We start from the raw sequence: 23,310 nt of genomic DNA, 5'->3' as shown, positions 1-23,310 counted from the left end.
TGAATGAGTTCCAAAGGACCCTTCATGCACTTCATGCATTAACATGTCTGCTTCGTGTCTATCCACGCATCTGAGCAAAACCATGTCGAAGTTTCTTTTGTATAGCACATCCCCGTTCAGGAAGAAACTGCCAGAAAGTCTCCTTAGAGTTTTCTTATCTTTGTTTGATGCCCCAAGCGGGTACTCTTGAGTTTGAAGGAAGCGTTTGATGTCGTGAAACCACGGTTTATCATCGATGACTACCTCAGTTGCAAACACATAGGCGGGCCTTTCAAGGCGCGTGATTCTGACTGTAGGCATATCATTCCAGTGATTAACTTTGAACATGGAAGATAGAGTAGCCAAGGCGTCTGCCATTCGATTCTGATCTCGAGGTATATGATGCAATTCAACCTTGTTGAAGAAAGTCAACAGACGTCTTGCATAATCTCTGTAAGGAATCAAGCCAGGGTGGTAAGTTTCCCACTTGTCTTTGATTTGGTTGATCACGAGGGCTGAATCTCCATATATGTCTAGGATCTTGATCCTTAAGTCAATGGCTTCTTCGAGACCCATGATACAAGCTTCATATTCTGCGATGTTGTTGGTGCAATCAAATAGCAGTCTGGCGGAGAATGGGATATGAGTACCTTTGGGAGTGATAATGATTGCCCCAATTCCATTGCCAAAAGCGTTTACTGCTCCATCAAAAATTAGGCCCCATCTTGATCCAGGATCAGGACCTTCTTCAGGTAACGGTTCGTCACAATCTTTCATCTTCAAGTACAAGACATCTTCATCAGGAAAGTCAAACTTGAGAGATTGATATTCATTAATTGGTTGATGCGCCAAATGATCGGCGAGAATGCTTCCTTTGACCGCTTTTTGAGCACGGTATTCAATGTCATACTCGGATAACAGCATTTGCCATCGGGCAATCCTTCCTGTTAAGGCAGGCTTTTCAAAGACGTACTTGATCGGATCCATTTTGGAGATTAACCAAGTAGTATTGTTGATCATGTATTGGCGGAGACGTTTTGAAGCCCAAGCCAAAGCACAACATGTTTTTTCGAGCATGGAGTAACGAGACTCACAGTCTGTGAATTTCTTACTCAGGTAATAGATGGCATGCTCCTTCTTACCAGTTTCATCTTGTTGTCCAAGCATACAACCCATGGATTCTTCCAACACAGTAAGGTACATGATTAATGGTCTCCCTTCAACTGGAGGAATCAATATTGGTGGTTCTAACAGGTACTCCTTGATACTGTCAAACGCTTTCTGGCAATCTTCAGTCCATACAACCCCTTGATCTTTGCGGAGAAGCTTGAAAATTGGCCCACAAGTAGCAGTCGTTTGAGAGATAAATCTGGAGATATAGTTCAATCGTCCGAGAAATCCTCTTACTTGCTTTTTAGTTTTTGGTGCAGGCATCTCTTGAATAGCTCTGACTTTGTCGGGATCTACTTCAATACCTCTTTGGCTGACAATGAAACCCAAGAGCTTTCCAGATCTAACCCCAAAAGTACATTTGTTAGGATTCAAGCGAAGCTCGTATTTCCTTAGTCGTTGAAACAACTTCAAAAGGTATTCAATATGTTCTTCTTCTGTGCTGGACTTGGCTATCATGTCGTCCACATAAACTTCAATTTCTTTATGCATCATGTCATGAAAGAGAGTAGTCATTGCCCTTTGGTAAGTTGCGCCTGCATTCTTTAATCCAAACGGCATCACTTTGTAGCAAAATGTACCCCATGGGGTGATGAAAGACGTCTTTTCCATGTCTTCGGGAGCCATCTTGATCTGATTATAACCAGAGAACCCGTCCATGAAGGAAAAGACGTTGAACTTAGCGGTGTTATCAACCAGCATGTCAATATGTGGTAATGGAAAGTCATCTTTCGGACTGGCCTTGTTCAAGTCACAGTAGTCAACACACATTCTGACTTTTCCATCTTTCTTCGGAACTGGCACAATGTTGGCCAACCATTGAGGATACTCTGAGGTGACTAGAAAACCTGCGTCGAGCTGTTTTTGAACTTCCACTTTGATCTTGTTAGCCATATCAGGGTGAGTCCTTCGCAATTTCTGCTTAACTGGCGGACATTCTGGCTTCAACGGCAAGTAATGCTGAACAATATTGGTATCCAACCCAGGCATGTCTTGGTAGGACCAGGCAAACACGTCAACATATTCTTTGAGAAGGTCTGTCAACTTACTCTTGATATCACATCAAGCAGCGATCCAATGGTCACTTCTTTTTTGTCTTCTTCAGAACCCAAGTTGATCTTTTCTAAAGGCTCTTTGTGAGGCAGAATGGCTCTTTCCTCGTGCTTAAGTAATCGAGAGATCTCGTCCGGGATCTCCTCTTCTTCCTCTTCTCCGGCTTCGAACACAGGAAACTCAAAGTTGGGAGAGGGCATAGGGTTATTGCATTCAATGGGTTTTTCAATAGTTAATCTGCACATATGATTTATATTTATTTCAGAAAATTTATGAATGCAAGAGTGTATGCAGATTTTTTTTTTTTTTGAAAAGTTTTTTTTTGGTTTTTATTTTGGGTTTTTTAGGATTACCATTTCCAGAAAAAAGCAAAAAATAAAACATATAATGTAGGGAATTCAAAATGACGCTTTATTTATGATTCATTTTTGAAACAAAGCCCTAAACACAAACTCATTTGTCTTGGGCAGGACAAAGAGGGAAACTTTTAAAACAAAGCCCTATACACAAAGTTATTTGGGCGGAACATTTAAAAGCGAAGCCCTATAAAACATCTCTCTGCTTTGGGCAAGGCAGGAGGTCAAAATAACAGCGAGGTGATTACTTTGAGCGGCGAACAACATTCGGAACGTCGATAGCTTTCCAGTAGCAACGAACTCCTCTGTGTATTATGTATTCGGGAAAATTCTCCCCATAATTATCTTCAGTATTGACATTGACCGCTGGTCGAGTAGGATTTGAAGGTCCTGGTCTGTCACCCTTGTTCTTTGTAGAGTTGAAACGGTCTTCTTCTACTTCTTGAAGAGCATAAGATGAGTCACAATCTTCAGAATTTTCAGGATGTATTTCCCAGTCTTCAGGATGAAGAGACTCATTGTCAGTGACACTTTCCGAGTCAACTGAGGGACCATCTTCCCCTTCATCTTCAAAAATGGCATTTATGTGATAATAACCATATTCAGGATTATGAACCTTGGCAGATGCATCGAAGTTGAAATTTTTAGTAATTTCAGGCTGTTGTGAAAATTGAGAGCATTTGTAAGTCTCTTCTGGTTGACTATTATATTCAAAGGGATCTCCCCATCCAGTTGGTTGGATGTCCTCAATCGCAATCTTTGAACTTTCAGGTGCAGTATATTTCACCATGTAATCAAATTTTCCACTTGGTTGTCCTAAGGTGTCCCAGATTTCTGCAGGAACAGGCTCAGTTTCTTTGCCTTTGGATTTCTCTGAAGGAGGATATGGTTCTTCCTGAGATATGTATCCTGAGTCATTGAGATAACATTTCCATTCTTCTTCAGTATCGGAGAGACCTTCTTCGATGCATTCTTCGATAAGGACATTGACCTCTTGAGGAATTGGGTTAAGGAACCATCCACTATGGAACGTTTCTTTGATCGGACGAAGGGTTTCATCCTTCTTGGTGCAGTTTGAGAACGTTGGTGAACATCCGAGTCCTGCTCTAGTTTCATTCTTGGTCGGGATCACAACTTGCCCCCAGCCAGTGGTAGTTCCATCTTTCACTACTTTTACTGCCTCTTTGTAAGAAGAGATTGATGCTTTCTTCTTGGAAGATTCGTCTTCTAAAGAGAGACCTTGGAATTGCGTTCCTTCCTCATTATCGGCACTTATGAAAGAGAAATTGGATAAATGAATCACCATCAAGGCTTGTTCTCCACTTATCGTTACCAATTTTCCATTTGTTACAAATTTTAACTTTTGATGGAGCGTAGAAGTTACTGCCCCTGCTTCATGGATCCATGGTCGTCCTAACAGACAGCTATAAGCAGCTTGAATGTCCATGACCTGGAAGGTGATTTGAAATGTATGTGGACCAATTGTCATGGGAAGGTTGACTTCGCCGATAACAGATTTCCGCGATCCATCAAATGCTTTGACTACTACACCACTGAACTTCATAGGCATTCCTTGGTAAGACAAGCGAGCAAGAGTCGTCTTTGGCATCACATTCAAGGAAGATCCGGTGTCTACCAACACATTGGATAAAGAGTCTGACTGACAGTTCATAGAAATGTGCAAAGCAAGATTGTGATTTTTACCCTCCTCGGGGAGTTCTTCATCACAGAAGCTTAAATTGTTGCAAGCAGTTATGTTGGCTATTATCCCATCAAAATGGTCAACAGTCACATCATGATCTACAAAAGCTTGATCCAAAACTCTCATCAGGGCTTCCCTGTGGGCTTCTGAATTCAACAGCAATGAAAGTATTGAGATCTTTGAAGGAGTCTGCATAAGCTGATCCACAATCTTGTATTCACTTCTTTTGATAAGCTTCAAAATTTCATCAAAGTCAGGATTGACGTTGGTTCCACTGGATTGACCAACATCAGTGTTTGTATTACTGATAGGAATTTCCACAGGATTCCCTACCGGTGTATCAACAGGATTTTGTCCGGTAGCAGGAGCAACAGGCTGCTTTGGAGGTAGTGGAGTATACACACGTCCACTTCTTGTTACTCGACTCACATCGGCGATATTCACGACAGATGAAAGAGTAGGTAAAGGAACTTCTTGTCCATTCTTTATCATTGTAGCATTGTAGTTGTATGGAACTGCCTTGTCAGAGTCATAAGGAACAGGTCCAGGTAGACAAATGATCAAAGGAGCAACAGGAACCTTTGGCTTGTTGTAGGTAACTTCCATGCGCTCGGGCGTGTTGAAATGAGGAACGATGACGTTAACTGTAGGAATTTTCGAGTTGATATCTGAGACTAAAAGCTCATGCGGATAACATCCTATCATGTTAACTTCATTTTCATCCCTATTTCTGTAGATCTGAATAGTACCATTATCCAACAGAACTTGGAGATCTCTTCTCACAATCGAACATCCGTGAGGATCTACACAACATATGCTACAGGAACCATAGTGATGCTGGCGAAAACTCGGCCCTCGACAGAGAGTGGCGTGCATTTGTACCAAATCTACTCTTGAGAAATTGATATTATAGACTCGGTATGGACCAGGACATCCATACACCATGTTTACAACATGCCCTCCATGATTGGGCAGCGGATTTGCTTGCACATTCGGATTCAAATTTCTGAAAGAGAGAAGATTAGATCAAACCAACCTCTGGACTTCATATTTCAAAGCTATGCAATGCTCAAGATCATGGCCAGGTGCTCCTTGATGATAAGGGCATGAGACCTCAGCTTTGTACCACCATGGGAGTTTTTCAGGTACTGGTGGTGGTGCTTTAGTTTGAACAAGACCTCTTTCAATCAAAGCAGGGTACAATTCTGTGTAGGTCATTGGAATCGGATCAAACTGTGGAGCTCTTTGTACACGATTCTGATTATTGTTAAACTGTTGAGCCTGTTGTCGAGGCTGTTGTTGTTGAAACTGCGGAGTAAATCCCGGATTCGGTGTTGTATTAACGACTGGTGTGATAGCAGCGACCTTTCGTTGACAATTGACGTTTCCTTTTGGCTTTCCTTGGGATACCATGTCAACACTTTGTTCTTTCTTCTTTGGGAAACCACTTCCGAACTTTTTGGTTCCGCTAGAAGATCCACCTTCTTTAGTTAAACGTCCTGTTCGGACTCCTTCTTCTAGACGCATCCCCATGTTTACCATCTCGGTGAAATCACTTGGAGCACTAGCAATCATGCGTTCATAATAAAACGGACTGAGAGTATTCAAGAAGATCTTTGTCATCTCTTTCTCTTTTAATGGTGGATTAATCTGAGCAGCAGTTTCTCTCCATCGTTGGGCATATTCTTTGAAAGCTTCATGATCTTTCTGAGCCATGGATCGGAGCTGATCTCTGTCTGGAGCCATATCCGAGTTATACTTGTATTGTCGGACAAAGGCCTCACCTAGGTCATTGAATGTTCGAATATTAGTGCTATCCAAGCCTGTGTACCACTTCAGTGCGGCACCAGTCAAACTGTCTTGAAAGTAATGGATAAGCAACTGATGATTATCTGCATAAGTAGACATCTTCCGGGCATACATCACAAGATGGCTTTGTGGACAAGAACTACCTTTGTACTTCTCAAAGTCAGGGACCTTGAACTTAGCAGGTATTTGTACACTAGGAACCAAACATAGTTCCTGGGCATTCTTTCCAAACAAATCTTTTCCACGGATAGCTTTAACTTCCAGCTGCATCTTGTTAAACTGCTCTTGGAGATCTCCCACAAGATTACGCTGATTTATGCTATCATCCTGATCATGATAAATCTCATTGCCACCATAAGGAACAGTGTGAACCGTAGGGGTCAGAACCGTCATAGTGGGTTGAGAAAGTGCCATAGTGATTTGGGAAAAAGTTACCCCTGAATGTGGAATAAACGCCAAACCCTGTGTAGCAGACGCTTCAGTTGTAGCTGTTTGAACCCCAGAGAAATTATGGCGAAAACCTGCACCAAAGCTGAAAGGCGTGCCCCAACCTTCTGGCATGGAGAAAGATGGAATGCTGAATGCAACCGTAGAAACTGGAGTAGTGACTTCAGATGTCACTGTTGCTTGACTGTTTGGTGGCGGCGGCTGATTCTGTGCAGCCATTAAGGAGTCAACCAGAGTAGTGAGACTTTCCAATTTTTCCTGAAGGGTGGTCACTGTACCACGGAGCTCAATATTCTCTTGTTCAGAGTGTTCCATTACTCTTCTTCTGCTTGAACGAGTATTGTATCTGTGATCTGATTGCGAGCGCGGTCGAGAAACTTTGAGACGCGACAGCTTGACGATCTAATGGAGAAAGATCCAAAAGATGAGACTCTATACAACAGACTCGATATGCAGAATGATGTATGCAAAAAGAAATTTATGATTTTTCCAAACATTTTAAAGATTATTTTCTTGCAAACATTTGAACACAAACTGTGATTTTATTGAAATAATGGGAAAATGTTACAACATTGGAGCGTAGCTCCTTACAGAAGCAAATGATAAATAAAAGCTAAACAATCCTAAGCATCTTCGTCAGATGAAGAACCAAATGCGTTGTGCAGCTTGAGCTTCATGATTTCTTTCCCATAGTAAGCTTTCAATTCAGCCTTTTCGGTCCTCAGTCTGTCAACAACATTCTTCCAATCATCAGGAGTCGGAGCGTTGCTTGTTGAACCTTCAAGATTTTTCTTGCTTTCTTTGATGTACCTCTTGATTGCAGCGTCTTTCTGACGAATCTTCTCATCTTTACTCATGAGCCATCCATCTTGATAATAGAGAGTTTCTTCGTGATCTTTCACTCTTTTCTTCAACTTTCTATTTTCCACATCGGTCTTACGAAACTTTTCTTCCCAAGCATCTTTCTCTATCCTCATCTTGGCTAAAGTGTCTTGGTGTTCCTCCATAGCGGGAATGTTGGATCGTTGAGATACTACAGGAAACATGGGTTTTTCATAAGCATAAGGCATTTGGAACTCCTTTGCTCTTTTCTTTACCCAGCAGGTGTACGCGTCCATGGCAATGCAATTTCTTTCCTCACCTTTTTCTTTCCATCGGACGTCGTACCAAGCTCTCACCATTCTTGTTTTCAACCTTTGAGGATTATCCCCTTCTCGGTAGAAGTAGCCTTCCACTGAGGGACCAATGGGTTTAGTTGAATTTGCATACCCGAGTTGTCGTCGGGCTAGGACCGGGTTGTAGTTAATTCCTCCTTGTGTACCAATGAGGGGTACGTTGGCGAATTCTCCGCAACTGTCAATGGTTTCTGTACCACAGCGAGCCAAGGTATACCAATGAATATCATTATTAGTAAGAGACATAAGTCTTCGAGGCCAACGCAAGCCTTCTCGGTTTTCCGTGAAAATAGGAGACTCAGGTAAGTGCGAAACAATCCATTTGAACAACAGAGGTGCACAACATACAATGATTCCACCGCCTTGGCGATTCCTATGATGGACAGAGAAATACATGTCACCAAGCAAAGTCGGAACAGGATTTCCATTCAAAAAGATTTTTATGGCGTTGATATCGACAAAGTTGTTGATGTTGGGAAACAGAACCAACCCATAGATGAGCAAGGCTAGTACAGCTTCAAAAGCTATCATGCTACCAGTTTCGATGAAATCAAAGGCTTTCTTTATTAGGAAGTGTGAGGTTAAACCCGGGAGGTTTCCTTTGGTAGTCCAATTACTCTCTACTTCAGACTTTTTCAAGCGGATACTTGCTGCAATGACGTGTGACTTAGGAATGGCTTCCAAACCATTAAAGGGTATTTTGTCAGACACAGGAATACCCAAAAGATTAGCATATTCTTCCAAGGTCGGTACCAACTGGTAGTCTGGAAAGGTAAAACAACGGTAGACGGGATCATAGAACTGAACCAGAGTTTTGAGAAGTCCTTCGTCAACATGAGTGTTCAGGATAGGCAAAAGCTTTCCATAACTTTTCCTAAAGTTAGAAGGATCTTGTACAAAAGATGCTAACTCTATCAGTTTTTCCATATCAGGTGCTTTGAAACCGTACTTTTTGGTATACCTTTTTTCCATAACTTAATCCTATAATGTTTGCAAAGAAAATTCTCTAAATTTTTTTGGAAAAATCATGTTTTTATGGAAAAAGATGGGTTTTTTAATGAATGTATGAATGCATGGATGCATGGATGCCACATATTCAAACATGGTAAAAGCAAACATGGTAACACGAACATGGTAACGCAAACATGGTAACGCAAATATGGTAACGCAAACATGGTACACATAGGTTCAAAGGTCCAGCGTCACGAGCATGAGGTCAGAGAACCAAAAATGGGATAGTTCTAGTTAATCACCTGCACAACATGTTCTACTGATACGTCAGAGTCTACATTTTTCTTTCGGATATTACCGGCTTTCCACAATTAAGCTCATGAGCCAGCAATATTCTCAAGAAAAACTCGTCTGAGTGTGGTTCTCCGCATGACAACTAATCCAAGTCTTCACCTGAATAGTTTCTGCACCACAACCTAATAAGGCCAGGATGGGTTGGGGTTCTACGGCCAACTCAGCTTCTACAGTTCAATGAAAGTAATAATGTCTTCGCTATGAAACATGTTAAACATATATTACCAACAAGGAACCTCCACTGAGCGGAAGGATTCTCACGTACGCCTGTACATGACTATACCCTCCACCTAATTCTTATGTGTACTTAATCCGGGTTAGGATTTGTCCATAATGTATCACTTGTAACAGAACCACACAAGTAACAGAACCAAAGAATCACACATGTAACAAGAATTAAAAAACAATAATTAGAAATAACCCTTCCTTTGGAAACAATAAAAAGATGGTCCCCAGTGAAGTCGCCATTTTTCTGTCGCGGGCGAAAAATCGTATCTTTTTTTTCGGGATGAGACACCTGATGCCTTCTTTGGGCTCGAGTGCTCAAAAAAATGATTTTTCTTTTGTTCCGACCAAACTTTTTATTGTTTCCAAAGTAGGAAAAGGAAAAAAGCTGCAATAACCTAAAAAGTGGGGGAGAGATCTTTGGGTAAGAGGGTTGGTTATACGAAGGGAAGGTATTAGCACCCAACGTATCTATAGTACTCTATAGGATTCTTTATTGTTTTTCATTCTATGTTATGGTGGAGGTTCTGTTGTGAAATAGGTGGGACCTAAGGTGTTTGTTTGATTATGCTCGCAAAGATCATCGCGATCCTCTGCATACATATCCCCTATAGGGAATCAGAGCATCTGTAGCTCGGGGTCTACGGGTGCTAAGGTTTGAGTGGTTTGAGAGAGAAGTTTTGCTCGCCAAGGATACGACCTTGTGCCTACGTATTCTCAAAGGGATGTTGAGAAAGTCAGAGCAATCGTAGTTCCCACTTATGCTAGTGGAAGCAAAGGAAAAGAGACAAATGTCATCTAAATGTTCGATGTATCTAATCTATATCATCACATACATCTGTTTGTTTTTTGTTTGAAAATCTTTTCATTATAAGCCCTGGGCCATGCCACTTATGGTGCTTAGAATGATAAAGATGCTTTTTTAGCCAGCCTTGTGGCAAAAACTTTCAATGAAGTCAGCCTTGTGACAAAAAGTTTTGATTAATCAGCCAGCCTTGTGGCAAAAGTTTTAATGAAGTCAGCCTTGTGACAAAAACTTTGATTAATCAGCCAGTATGGTGGCAAAAAGATTGATTAGCCAGCCTTGTGGCAAAAAGAGTTATTTGATTGATTGATTGTTTGTGATGATATAGAAGAGATACTCCTATCATAGAGATGATAAATGTCTAATCTCCTAGGGTTTTTCGATTTGGATATTGGGGATGCTTATAAGAAGCCCGTGGGTCCTTGTACGAAGCCCAAGAGGAGGCTATCCGAGGGTCCTTGCATTGTAAGCCCAAGAGGAGGCTATGGGAGGGACAATCCAGGGTCCTTGCATTGTAAGCCCAAGAGGAGGCTATGAGAGGGACACTCGTTTGTACAAAGCCCAAGGGGAGGCATGGTATAGTTGGTTTGAGCTCTTAGAGCGATTTCACCGAGAAACCATACTCTATGTCCTTACCTAAACTAGTGAGATTCTTTGCATGAAGCCCAATAGGAGGCTATGGGGAACCTAGTGTTATACTAAGTTGAACAAGCACACATATCACACATATGAACAAACATGAACAAGTATGAACAAACATGAACAGGTATGAACAATTATATATATGACAAAGTGTGTGTATATAATGGAGTTTATGAAGGAAATATACCTGTAAGCATGATCCATTTGTATACACGGGGGCTCAGGACTTATACTCGAGGAGAGGTCCACTTGAGTTTATTCAAAGCTATGTAAACAGGTATTCACAAAAGGGCTTGAGACTTATACCTACATGGAGGCCCATGGTATTTTTGGGAAGTTTTGTCTTGTTGAAGTTAAAAAAACAAATTGAACGAGATATATACAAAAAAGGTGTACAATGAAATACCTAATTTCATGTACAGGAATGGGACTTATACCTATGTGGAGGCCCATGTTTTATTTTATAAAACATGGTTGATTGTTATTAACAGACGCGTTGTTTGAAAAACTGTTTGAAAGTTTGTTTTGAAAGAGTTTTCTGTACAAAGAAAAACTGTAAAAGAAAGAGGAAAGGGACTTATACTCTCTAATATTCGAGAGGCCCCACATCGTTTTGAAAATCAATTGATCAATCAAAAGTTTTAATCAATAGTTTCTTTTGAAAAGAAAAATCAAAAAGAAATGGTTTATAAAGAAAACCGTGATCGCTTGTTTTAAAATGGTTTGAATTCGAAAGAACTCAACTTAATTAAAAACAAATTTTAATTAAGACCTAAGTGATTAGGGTTTGATCACAAAAAATATTTACAAGTGATTATGTTAAAAATCAAAATGAAGAAAATAATATTTTAAAGTATTTAAAACACTTAGAAACAAGTCATTTTAAACCTAATTAAAAAGTATTAAATAAACATTTTTTGTGTGATTATTTTGGATGTTCATAAAATATATATATCAAATGAGGAGTGTATAAAAAATGAAGAAAAAATGAATTAGTTTGGTTAGTTAATTAATTAAATGAAGTTTGTGAAGAAAATAAAGAAAAATAGTGTTAAAAAAAATGTTTTGTCTCCACAAGGGTTTGAACCCACGCTCTCTCTCTCACCAGCCAAAACACTTACCAACTGGGCTGCGCGCGCAGCTTGTAAGTATAACGCATCCATTTAATTATATTTAAAAACGAACATTTGAAATTTCTGAACAGAAAATGGCGCCAAGAACACATCCCCAATTTGATTTTGAAATTTCTGAAAACTAAACCAAATTGATCAAGTGAAGGGTCTATCTCACTCGGTTTTTTACAAGGATCATGATGGTGCCCTCATAATTCATTTATTTTTGCTCTAAGGTGATCAATTTTGTGATGAACACGAAGAACCCTAATTCTGAGATTGATCATGAAATCGTGTATGTGCAAGATAAATAGCAATTGATTGAGGGTTAATGATCCTCATAGGTGCAGAAACAAGATGGTATGTTCATATTTCATTTATGATGCATGATTCATAGAGTTTGAAGTTCAAGTAGCTTACCTTCAAAAACGGCAAAAGTGAGAATCGAATTCTGCAATAGAGGTGTTACAGATGCTTTCTGATGATCTGGATAGCTTCAATGATGATTATGGAAGGTGTCTGGATGCTTGGAGTGAATTGAAAACATCTGGATCAAAGTATGGAACCCGATCTGCAGTAGAACCAAGTGTGAATCGAGCTTGATGATTCTGAAGTTTTTGATTGATGATGAGTGTTGGGATAGTTCATATGTGACATATATGAGGTGCTGGAAGTGTTAGTTTGGACAGAATTGAGCTTGAATGGATTTTGGCATGATAAGGCTCATTCTATGTTCATATGGAGGTGAGATGATGATTATGAGTTTGAGGTGTTTTTGGGGTGTGTGAATGATTCAAACATATCCCAAATGATGTTTATGAGATGTTAGAACCATCACTTTGGCCATAACTTCAAGGGTTTGGAGGTTGAGTTTTCTACCTCTTTGAAAACTATGAAACTTGCAATTCAAGAAAGAAGAGAGAAAACCTATAATTGTGAGGTTTTGGTGTGTTTTTGGAAGTGATTTTGATCTCTATTTATAGGCCATGGATTCTGAACTCAGACCTTTGCAAGTTGATCAAGAATTGGTGATTTGGCACTTAAGAGATAGAAAGGAATCTTACCATTAAATGCATATGGTTAAAAGTGACCAAACCATGGTTAAAACTCAAGCTTCTTATCCTCTTCCATTCTGATCTTCAAATCAGAAAATATCATTCAATTATTGCTTCTATGCATCATTACTTGGATCATTTGGCAAAATGGTTCATAACTTAGTGAAAATGGCTTGAAATTTCAAGTGAAAAGTTCACTAATGTCAAAATTCAAAACCATAGCTACACTCCACATTTTTTCATGCTCTTGGACATTTTGGAAAGCTCATATTACACACTTCAAAACCCTAGTTGAAAGTTTCTTCAAGACCTTTAAGGAAATGGGTGAAAAAGATCCATGAACTTTGAAGAAAATGAAGTTTTAAGTGAAGTTTTCAAAAGATACCAACTTTGAAGCTCCATTTCTCTTAAATGGTTGATCTTTTGGAAAAAAATTATATGTGTCAAAGTTGTTCATTGGATCAAAATCTACAATTTTCATGTTGGAAGTTTTTTTCAGTTTGTAGGTGAAATTTTGAGTTATTCCCTTCCAAAGTTTGGAAAAAACCATTGAAAAACACTTAGAATTTTTCTAAGTATGGAAAGTCAAACTTTTGACTTTTTGATTCTTGATTGATTTTCTTGATTTTTCTTGATCAAATGACTTCATACATCATATATTGATGATTCAAAACTTCAAAAGTCATGGTTGACCAAAACTCCCCAAAAGTCAATGGTGATCTTGTGCAGTTGACTTTTTCAGACGAATCACGTTTCTGGAGATTTCAAATGAAACAAGCTATCCTCATCAAATGAGTGGTATGAATGGATCATATTGAGTTATTGGAAGACATTGAGCCATGGTTTGAGTTGTGGCACCATGTTCTGATTAAAAAGTCAGTTGTTCAGATGAATTAGGTCAAAAACCCTAATTGTCGACCTGATGAAATTGATGACTGTGGATCTTGAATTGAGACACAATTTTCATTGGGTATTGTCATAGGGATTATTTGAAGATGATTGAAACCTTTGATTGACTCCCTAGGGATTTTTAGGGTTTCCCAAATGTGATCCCTGATTTCAGTCCCTGATAGTTCAAAAAACCCTATTCTGATGATTTGAAATTTCACTGTTGATCAATCCTTGTGTAGGAGATGTCTTGAGCCAATGGATTAGGTCAAAATGATGCTCTTGGGGTCTTGAGGTCATGTCCCAAGTCATTAGGTCAAATCCTGAGCAAAAGTCAGGAGTATACTATCTTCAGTCAAAACCGTAATCTGGTTGGTTCAGAGCCTTTGAGCTTGTTGAAATGAATCTCTGAGGACCAAATGTTGATTGTTGATGAAGATGATTCATCTGAAATGAAGGGAGAACAAAACCCTAATTGATTGTTACTTGTACTGATGAGTGATTTCCTGATCAAATCCTGCTGAGTCACAAGTAGCAAACACAAGCTATGCAATTTGTTAGAGATGCAAATGATGCATATGCTATGATATGAGGTGGTATCTTAGGTCAAAAATTGGGGTATGACACTAGTCTATCTACTTATCAAAAGGGTGTTGTTATTAAACCTAACTCAGTCAGAAACAAATTGGTATGAATAACATTTTCTAAGAAAAATAAAAGCACCATATTATATGTTTCTTTAACTATAATGTTATTTGCAGAGATGTTGATTTATGCTCTGATAATGCTAGTGGTGTTGATTCTCTATATGGAGCTATTCATGGTGAAATTAATGAGGTAATATAAAATTTTCAAGTCACTTGATTCATGATCATTTTTTATAATGATACTAGTGGGAAATCCGTGCGTCCGCACGGGTTCTAGTGTGAGCCGCCGATACGTTACCAGTTTGTCATGCGAATTCAAACAAATTAAAAAAAATTAAAAAATTATTAAAAAATGAAAAAAAAATTACAAGATAATTGTATAAGTTTTTTTTAGGATTGATAGAGTCGTAATAATAAAAGAATTTATAAAGTTTAACAAATGAGATAAATAAACATCCAAAATTAAGATTAGTTGAAAATCATTAGAAACGTGATTTTCCTTAAAAGTCCAAAAAAAGAATGATATAAAAAAATTAAGTTTAATGTTCTAATTATTAAAATTTAGAGTATGGTTTAAAATATTAAAAAAAAATGAAAAGTCAAAATTATACCTCATAAAATTTTTGAAATAATATCTGAAACATAATACATAACAACAAAGCATCTATTTATCATAAATAATCGAAAATACATAGTTCAACAACAAAAATTTAAGGTTACATATTGTTAAGCACGGGTAGTTGTGAGCGGCACACCACATTGATAACATATTTTCCCGATCTTTAAAGTTTTGCATCCAACTCGATTAGACCCTTCGAAGAATATCGTTGAAAAGTTATCCACATAACCTTTAAATCATTGTCGTTCTTGACCTCAAATGGGGTGAACTTGACGTTTCCTTCGGAGTCAAGTGAAGGTGAACGGTACTGAAGCTTGACCACTTTACTATTTTTTGGATATTACAAGAGAGAGTTCAGCGTCGGAATCAACTCTGCGAAGGGCGTGTCGCGCGAGAACCTAAATTTACACACACACTTTTTCGATCCCGTGTCATCATGTTTTAACTTCCGATTTGTTGGAACATATTTCCCATCCCTCTCATATTTCATCACAACAAATTCTTTCCTTTTACTAGTGCCATGATTGGACTTTGCTATCACAACGCGAAATCCAAGTTTACTAGCTTCATTTCTGACCCACTCTTGCAAATGTTCACGACAAGTGAAAGTCATTTCATTTGTAAATTGTGGTCGAACATCCACCGCAACGACACTCGTTTTAACATCGTTAATCAACTCTTTAGGCTTAGCATCTTCGTGGACCTCTTTCGGAACTTCTAACTCATCTTTGGCAATGTTGTTGGGATGTACCATACCTAACATATGCACAAAACATACATTATGTCAAAATTATTTTTTGAATTTTCTAACAGACATTATTTCATATATGCACTTCTGAAATTAGTTTGGTGGATTTTGGAAGTGCATATCCAAAGTGACGCAGTTTCTTCTTCCAAATATATGTACCAATGCAGTGAAATGAGAGATGGAATGGGAAAACTTTACCTCAAATTGTAGCTTTCTATGCTCTCCTTGATATGATGAACCACTTGAAACTTGGTTTGAAGATGAAAAATTGATTGAAAACAAAGGTGGGTTTGGAGAGGGTTTTGGTTTTGTGTGGAAGAAAATGAATGAAATTGTGCAGGGAAAAATGTATATGAAGGGTTTTTCGGATATGCATATCCAAAACAACACAAGGGGGATTTCGGATATGAATATCCGAAATGATTAAAAACGTGATATGGGTGTCTTCAAAAATACATTTTCGAAGAGTATTTAGGGGTTTTCAAGGGTGTTTTTTTTACCCTATATGAGTTTACAAAGAAATTTCGATCAACTTTTCCATACCTGTAACGCCCGGAAAAATAAGTATATGCTTAATTTGGACGTTTGTGACGTTTATTGGAATTTTACCATTTTTGGAGTCGTTTCAGTCGGTATTAGTTCGGGATGGCGGACTAATATTTAATTGAAGGTTTTCATATTTTTGGTACTAGAAATATTATTAAGGTAATATTCTGCGTTTTGGGGTTTTTCTGAGCAATTGAGTTTGGACCGGAAAGTGAGATATTTTGTGTGTGAATAGTAAGTAGCGGGGGGAGATAGAAAAGAGATTTGAGGAAGAAAACGTGAAAAGAAAAATAAAAGGAAATAAAGGAAGAGAGGAAGAAGAAGAGCAAAGAGGAAAAACAAGAGAAAGTGTAGGATTCTCAACCGAATCGATTGTCGATCGTCACAATAGCAAGGTAAGGGGGAGTATGTCGTTTATTATGAATTTATATGGTTTATATGGTTGTGTTCTTGTTCTACTTGTTCCAATTTCCATAACTTCCTTGTGTGGTCTTTGTTTGATCTAAGTTTGTCTGAGAATGATTGTATGGTGATTAAATAATATCCTTGTTGTGTTATGATGATTGATCATGCTTTCTTTTCCATTTCCATGGCTTGATTGAGTTTGAAGAAAATGTTAGGTTTTGAGAAAGATTGATGAATCAACCATGAAAAGTTTGATGTTAGGTTGTTTCTATGGTATGTATGTGTTGTATTGGTGTTATAATGATGTTTTAGAGTGGTTTTGGTGGGTATAAGGGGATTAGAAAAGTTCTGGTGGGTATAAATGCTCGATGACGGTTAGTCGTAGCTTACTGCTCGACAAAGGTGTATTTTCCTGAGGGAAAGAAGTCCCAGCATAATGCTCGGCAAGGTGTATTTGTCATAATGACAAGGAGGAGTTTACTCCGGATTTGGTACCACATGCATATGCATATTCGAGTCTCATTCATCATTTTCTGTCTTTATAATTTATGTTATCATTCATGTGTCGCATTACTTATATATCAATTGTGCTTGAATGAGTGGATTGCCGTGACTTTTACTCTTGAGTTATTAGGTTGTTTTGCGTGTTGTATTTGATTAATTGTGTTTTAGTTGCTATATATATTATACTTATTCGTAATGAATTATATACTCACCCTTCTGATGATTTGATGCTTGAGTGGCATCCTGCAGATTAGCTGCTTTGGGAGTCTTTTCGAAGAGGTAGTTCTCCAGTTGGTCTTGTCGGTTGCTCTGATACGTAACACCGGGTAGTCGGGAGTCTGTCGTTATTTATTTGTATATGACTTTTTGAACATGTATATGTGATGACGTGCTGGTGTGTATTGTAAACACTTTATTTTGGAAAACTCCTCTTTGAGAGTGAGAACTATACGTATATATATATATATATATATATATATATATATATATATATTATATTCACATCTTCCGTGTGTTATGTATCATTTTATAGGCAGGTGTTGTATGCTTTTGGCATCACTGATGGCCGTTTGTTTCCTAGTTGTTTGTTTAGTTATTTAGTGTAACATCCTAATTGTGTTGTATGATTTTTTTTAACTCTGATATTTGTACCTAAATGCTTGGGTAGAATTGGGGTGTTATATTAGTGGTATCAGAACAGGTAGGTCTGTCCGGCCAGTGTTGTCTAATGTTGTTTAATTCCTCAGTGCGTGATAAGTGTGTGGAGCACTGTCAGTACTTGTTGGGCCTCTAGTCGGTTGTATGCAGGAGTGGTTTGAAGCTTAGTGGGGGAGAAGATATGCTTCTCAAATATGTTTCAGTTGCAAGATGTTAGTATGCTACTGAGGGCAGCAGTACTAATGTTGTTGGAATTTGTTGTTTTCTAAAGTGAAGGTGACTTGGACTTAAGACTTTGGTTGTTAATCAAGTTGTAGTGTCTCGGAGTAGATTTTGGTTATTTCTAAAGAATGGAATTTAGAGAGTTGTGATGCTCTAACGCTACTGATGGACTGTGAAGTTGTTGTTTGAGTAGCCTTGTGTGAGGTGTCGTTGTTGGATCAGTGATTAAGAAAAGTATTGTGGTAGACCTAGTTGTAGGATTTTTAAAAAGTACTTGAGACGGTGGTAGGAGTTATTGACGTTGTTGGAAATGTTCTGAAACTCGAGTAAGAATTAGGAGTATGAAGAGATGAGTAGGATCTTAGGAATTTTATTTTGAGATGTTGTTAGAAGTGTATTGGTACGTAGCTACCGGACGTCGGTGTTAGCTGGTTCAGATGATCTTGGGAGATTTGTGAATTATGGAATGATAGTGCTTCTGTGCTATGAGCAAAAGTTGGAAAAGAATATTATCAATGTTGGTACTGATAGTTTATACTCTATTATGATTGTCGGCTACCTATTGACAAATTGAGGACTTGATCACCCTTAATCTCTTGTTGATAGTAGACGGGATCGTATTGGACGTGATAGGCTTATCTGGCTAGTTTGATAATATTGGAAGTGGATGAGTCGGTGCAAGGTGGTACGACGTTGTTTATGTTGTCGACAACTTTGGATGTTCTTGATAAAGAGCGATTGTGAGAATTGCGGATAGTTGCGCATTTGTATGAGTGTTTCTTGAAGGTTTAAGTGATTCATCGTCAAAAAGGGGAATTCCATCTTGGAGTTCTGTTTTGACGGATTTAGTTCCTAGAACTATTGTTGTGTCGAGGGTTCCGTATCGGATGCCAACTTCTGAGTTGAAAGAGTTGAGGAGTCAACTTAAGGATTTTCTTGAGAAGAGGTTTGTTCGTTCGAGTGTGTCGTGGTAGGGTGCATGTGTTTTGTTGGGTTTAAGAGGAGGTTGACTATCACTCCTATTTTGATTTTGCCGGATCTATTAGAATTGTTGGTGGTGTTTTGGGATGTTTCTTTGTTGGGTTTGCAAGAAGTTCTAATGCAGAAAGGGGTAAGTGGTGGTTTATGCTTTTATGCAAGTTAAGATTTTTGAAAGGATTTATCTATCCCAAGATTTAGAGTTGGCAGTTGTTATTTCTGTTTGGGAAATTTGAAGGCACTAATTATTCGGATTGAGATTTATGTGTGTAAGTGACTACAAGAGTTTGAAGTATTCGTTTGATCAGAACGAGTTGAATATGAGAAACCATTGCATACGTCTATGTTGATGATTCGAGTATTGTGATTGTTGAAACAGTTGTGAGATTGGAGTTTGGTTTGTAGAGCGACTTCTTCAGGTGTTGAGCTTTTTATGTGAAAGATTACTTATGGTATTCTTGATGAGATTAGAAAAGGTCAGAAATCGGATTTGAATGGATTAATAAGATGACATTGATTAGTCAAAGATAAAGATAGTGATCTTCGGATTGATAAGAACAATGTCATGGGATGTCATGATCAAGTTTGTATTCCTAATGTTCGGATTTGAAAAGAGGACTTTGGGTGAAGTGAATCGTAGTGATTTGAGTATTCATCCTGATGCTACTAAGATGTATCAAGATTTGAGAAGGTCATTTTTAGTGGCAAGGTAATGAAGAAGGATATGAAGGGATTTGTTTATTTGTGTTTGACTTGTCAGAAGTCGTCTGGTTTGATGTAACTGTTATCCATTCCTGAGTGGGAGCAGAATAACATTTCTATGGACTTTGTTTCTGGTTTACCGAGGACTTCGAGTAATTGTGAGGTGGTTTGGATTATTGTGGATATATTGACGAAATCTACTCACTTTATTCATATAAGAATGGATTAACCAATTGAAGTGCTTGCGAGTTATATATTGGTCAGGTTGTTTGTTTGCATGATGTTTCGTAAGGTAATGTTCAGATTGAGATCCGAGGTTTATTTTTGAAATTTTGAGAAGGTTCGCAAAGTACTTTGGGTACGAAGTTGCGTTGAGTTTGGCGTCTCATCCTCAAATGGATGGTCAGACTGAGAGGACGATTTGGTCACTTAAGGATCTATGAGGGCTTGTGTTGTGAAACAAGGATGTGTTTAGATTAGCTTTTTGCCTTTGATTGGATAATACAAAGAATTTTGTCTGGTGTTCAAGCTAACACATCAGGTTAAGAGTTTGAGTATGTTAAGAGAGAACAATGAGTTTCTGGTGAATACTAGAAAGGGCTGGAAGTTGGATATGTAATTGGTAAATCTATTTGTTGTGGGAAATCAGAGTGCACATCGGAAGCGTGAAATGACGCGGCTCGTATGTGCGTGTATGAATTGTTAGAGTTCAAATTTTGGACGGTGGACGTGGTAGGAATGATAAGACCACCAGATGTTTTGGTTACATGTTTGACTGCTATGTATTGGCATGGTTGTTTGGATGTTGTGCGACCGGGATGTTGGTATTCTAGTTTGTTGAGGGTGTTCAGAAGTTATATATGTCGTGCAACTTTATGTCCTTATCTAGGATGGTGTCTCGTTTCCATGGTGATGGTTTGAGTGAATGTAGCTAATTCCTTTGATGGGGGATTAGGGGTGTGTTGCCTTTGATGATGGTAACAATCTGGTTGCGGTTTGAATGACAAGTGCATTGTGTGGGCATTGCATCTTGTTCTTGTTCTTGTTGTCTGTGTCTTGGTTATTTCTTGTGTTTTGGTGTTAGTCGATGAGTGCATTGTATGGGCATTGCATCTCATTGTTGTTGTTGTGCTTTGGTTGTTTTGCTTTTAGCTAGGGTGATTCGTTGGTTGGCGCTGATGGTATCGTTGTTTTTCGTGGCTTGATAGTTGGTTAGTCGGATGCGAGAGCGTATCCAGGTTTGTTTGCGTTTGGGATATTTCCGAGGACGGAAATGTTCTAAGTGGGGGAGGGTTGTAACGCTCGGAAAAATAAGTATATGCTTAATTTGGACGTTTGTGACGTTTATTGGAATTTTACCGTTTTTGGAGTCGTTTTAGTCGGTATTAGTTCGGGATGGCGGACTAATATTTAATTGAAGGTTTTCATATTTTTGGTACTAGAAATATTATTAAGGTAATATTCTGCATTTTCGGGCTTTTCTGAGCAATTAAGTTTGGATCGGAAAGTGAGATATTTTGTGTGTGAATAGTAAGTAGTGGGGGGAGATAGAAAAAAGATAAGAGGAACAAAACGTGAAAAGAAAAAGAAAAAGAAAGAAAGGAAGAGAGGAAGAAGAAGAGCAAAGAGGAAAAACAAGAGAAAGTGTAGGATTCTCAACCGAATCGATTGCCGATCGTCACAATAGCAAGGTAAGGGGGAGTATGTCGTTTATTATGAATTTGTATGGTTTATATGGTTGTGTTCTTGTTCTTCTTGTTCCAATTTCCATAACTTCCTTGTGTGGTCTTTGTTTGATCTAAGTTTGTTTGAGAATGATTGTATGATGATTAAATGATATCCTTGTTGTGTTATGATGATTGATCATGCTTTCTTTTCCATTTCCATGGCTTGATTGAGTTTGAAGAAAATGTTAGATTTTGAGAAAGAATTATGAATCAACCATGAAAAGTTTGATGTTAGGTTGTTTCTATGGTATGTATGTGTTGTATTGGTGTTATAATGATGTTTTAGAGGGGTTTTGGTGGGTATAAGGGGATTAGAACAGTTCTGGTTCGTGCTGGTTTTTTCTGGGTTTTCGTAGGTCCGCTGAGCGGAAGGGGGTCTGCTGAGCAGAATTTTCGTTGGCCCCCTTCTGGCAGGGTCCGCTAAGCGGAGCTCAAGCGGCCAACAACATTTTCTGTTTTCCAAAACTTCGAAACTTTGTATCTTCTGAACCGTAACCCCGATTTTGTCGCCGTTCGAAGCGTTGGAAAGCTAACGCAATGAAATATACTATAATTTAATGAAATGATTCATAGGATGTAGTCTCCTATTACTTTTATTAGGATTTAGTGATAGAACTAAGTAGGGTTAACTTATGAAGTATGTTTATGTTATCCAAACTTTGAAACCTTGTAACCTTTGATCCGTAACTCCGTTTTATACGCCGTTCGAAGTGTTAGTAAGCTATCTTCATGTTCTATATGATGGTATAGGTTTGGTTAGCTTGTAATTAATTGGTTATGGGGTGTTGTTGATAAAAACACATAATTTTTAATATGTGCGATATGATTGGTAAATAATCATAGTTCTTGGTTGCAATTGTTGTGGGGTGTGGATTAACATGAAATCATGTTCGTATGTGTTATGTATTAATGAATGTTCATTCTTGATATATGATGATGTTTGTTCGTTTGTTGTTAACATGATGTGTGGCCTTATGGCAAGTGGTTGTTGTTATGAGAATGATGTATTATCATTGTTGAATTGTTGTTATTACAACTTGTTGATGATGTATTGATGAAGTTGTGGGGCGATGGCCAATATTAATTTGATGTGATGCAATCATGCGATCATTTATGCCAATGTGGCCAGTATGTTTTGACGGTGAATGTGTGTTGTGTGCTTAATAATGCCTGTGTGGTAATCATGGTGTGATATAATTGATAACGATGTTGTTAATTGGTGATGTATCCTTTTGGATAGAATATAAACGGTGTAACATGAGTATGTGACCGTGTTATATTGTTGATGATGTTGTTGTCATGTAATAGAGTCATATATTTGCACAGCATAACATTTCAATACGTTAATGGCGGAATGCTATTAACAGGTGGCCTGAATTGGCAATTTTTACCAGTGGGAGCTTAATGCTCGGTAAAGGTGTATTTGCCCGAGTGGCAAGAGGTCATCAGTGGGGGCTAAATGCTCGATGACGGTTAGTCGTAGCTTACTGCTCGACAAAGGTGTATTTTCCTGAGGGAAAGAAGTCCCAGCATAATGCTCGGCAAGGTGTATTTGTCATAATGACAAGGAGGAGTTTACTCCGGATTTGGTACCACATGCATATGCATATTCGAGTCTCATTCATCATTTTCTGTCTTTATAATTTATGTTATCATTCATGTGTCGCATTACTTATATATCAATTGTGCTTGAATGAGTGGATTGCCGTGACTTTTACTCTTGAGTTATTAGGTTGTTTTGCGTGTTGTATTTGATTAATTGTGTTTTAGTTGCTATATATATTATACTTATTCGTAATGAATTATATACTCACCCTTCTGCTGATTTGATG

Source organism: Vicia villosa, linkage group LG3 (genome assembly GCF_029867415.1).
Source record: "Vicia villosa cultivar HV-30 ecotype Madison, WI linkage group LG3, Vvil1.0, whole genome shotgun sequence".
Lineage (NCBI taxonomy): Eukaryota > Viridiplantae > Streptophyta > Magnoliopsida > Fabales > Fabaceae > Vicia > Vicia villosa.
The sequence above is the reverse complement of the archived record's forward strand: the minus strand, read 5'-3'. Positions refer to the sequence as shown.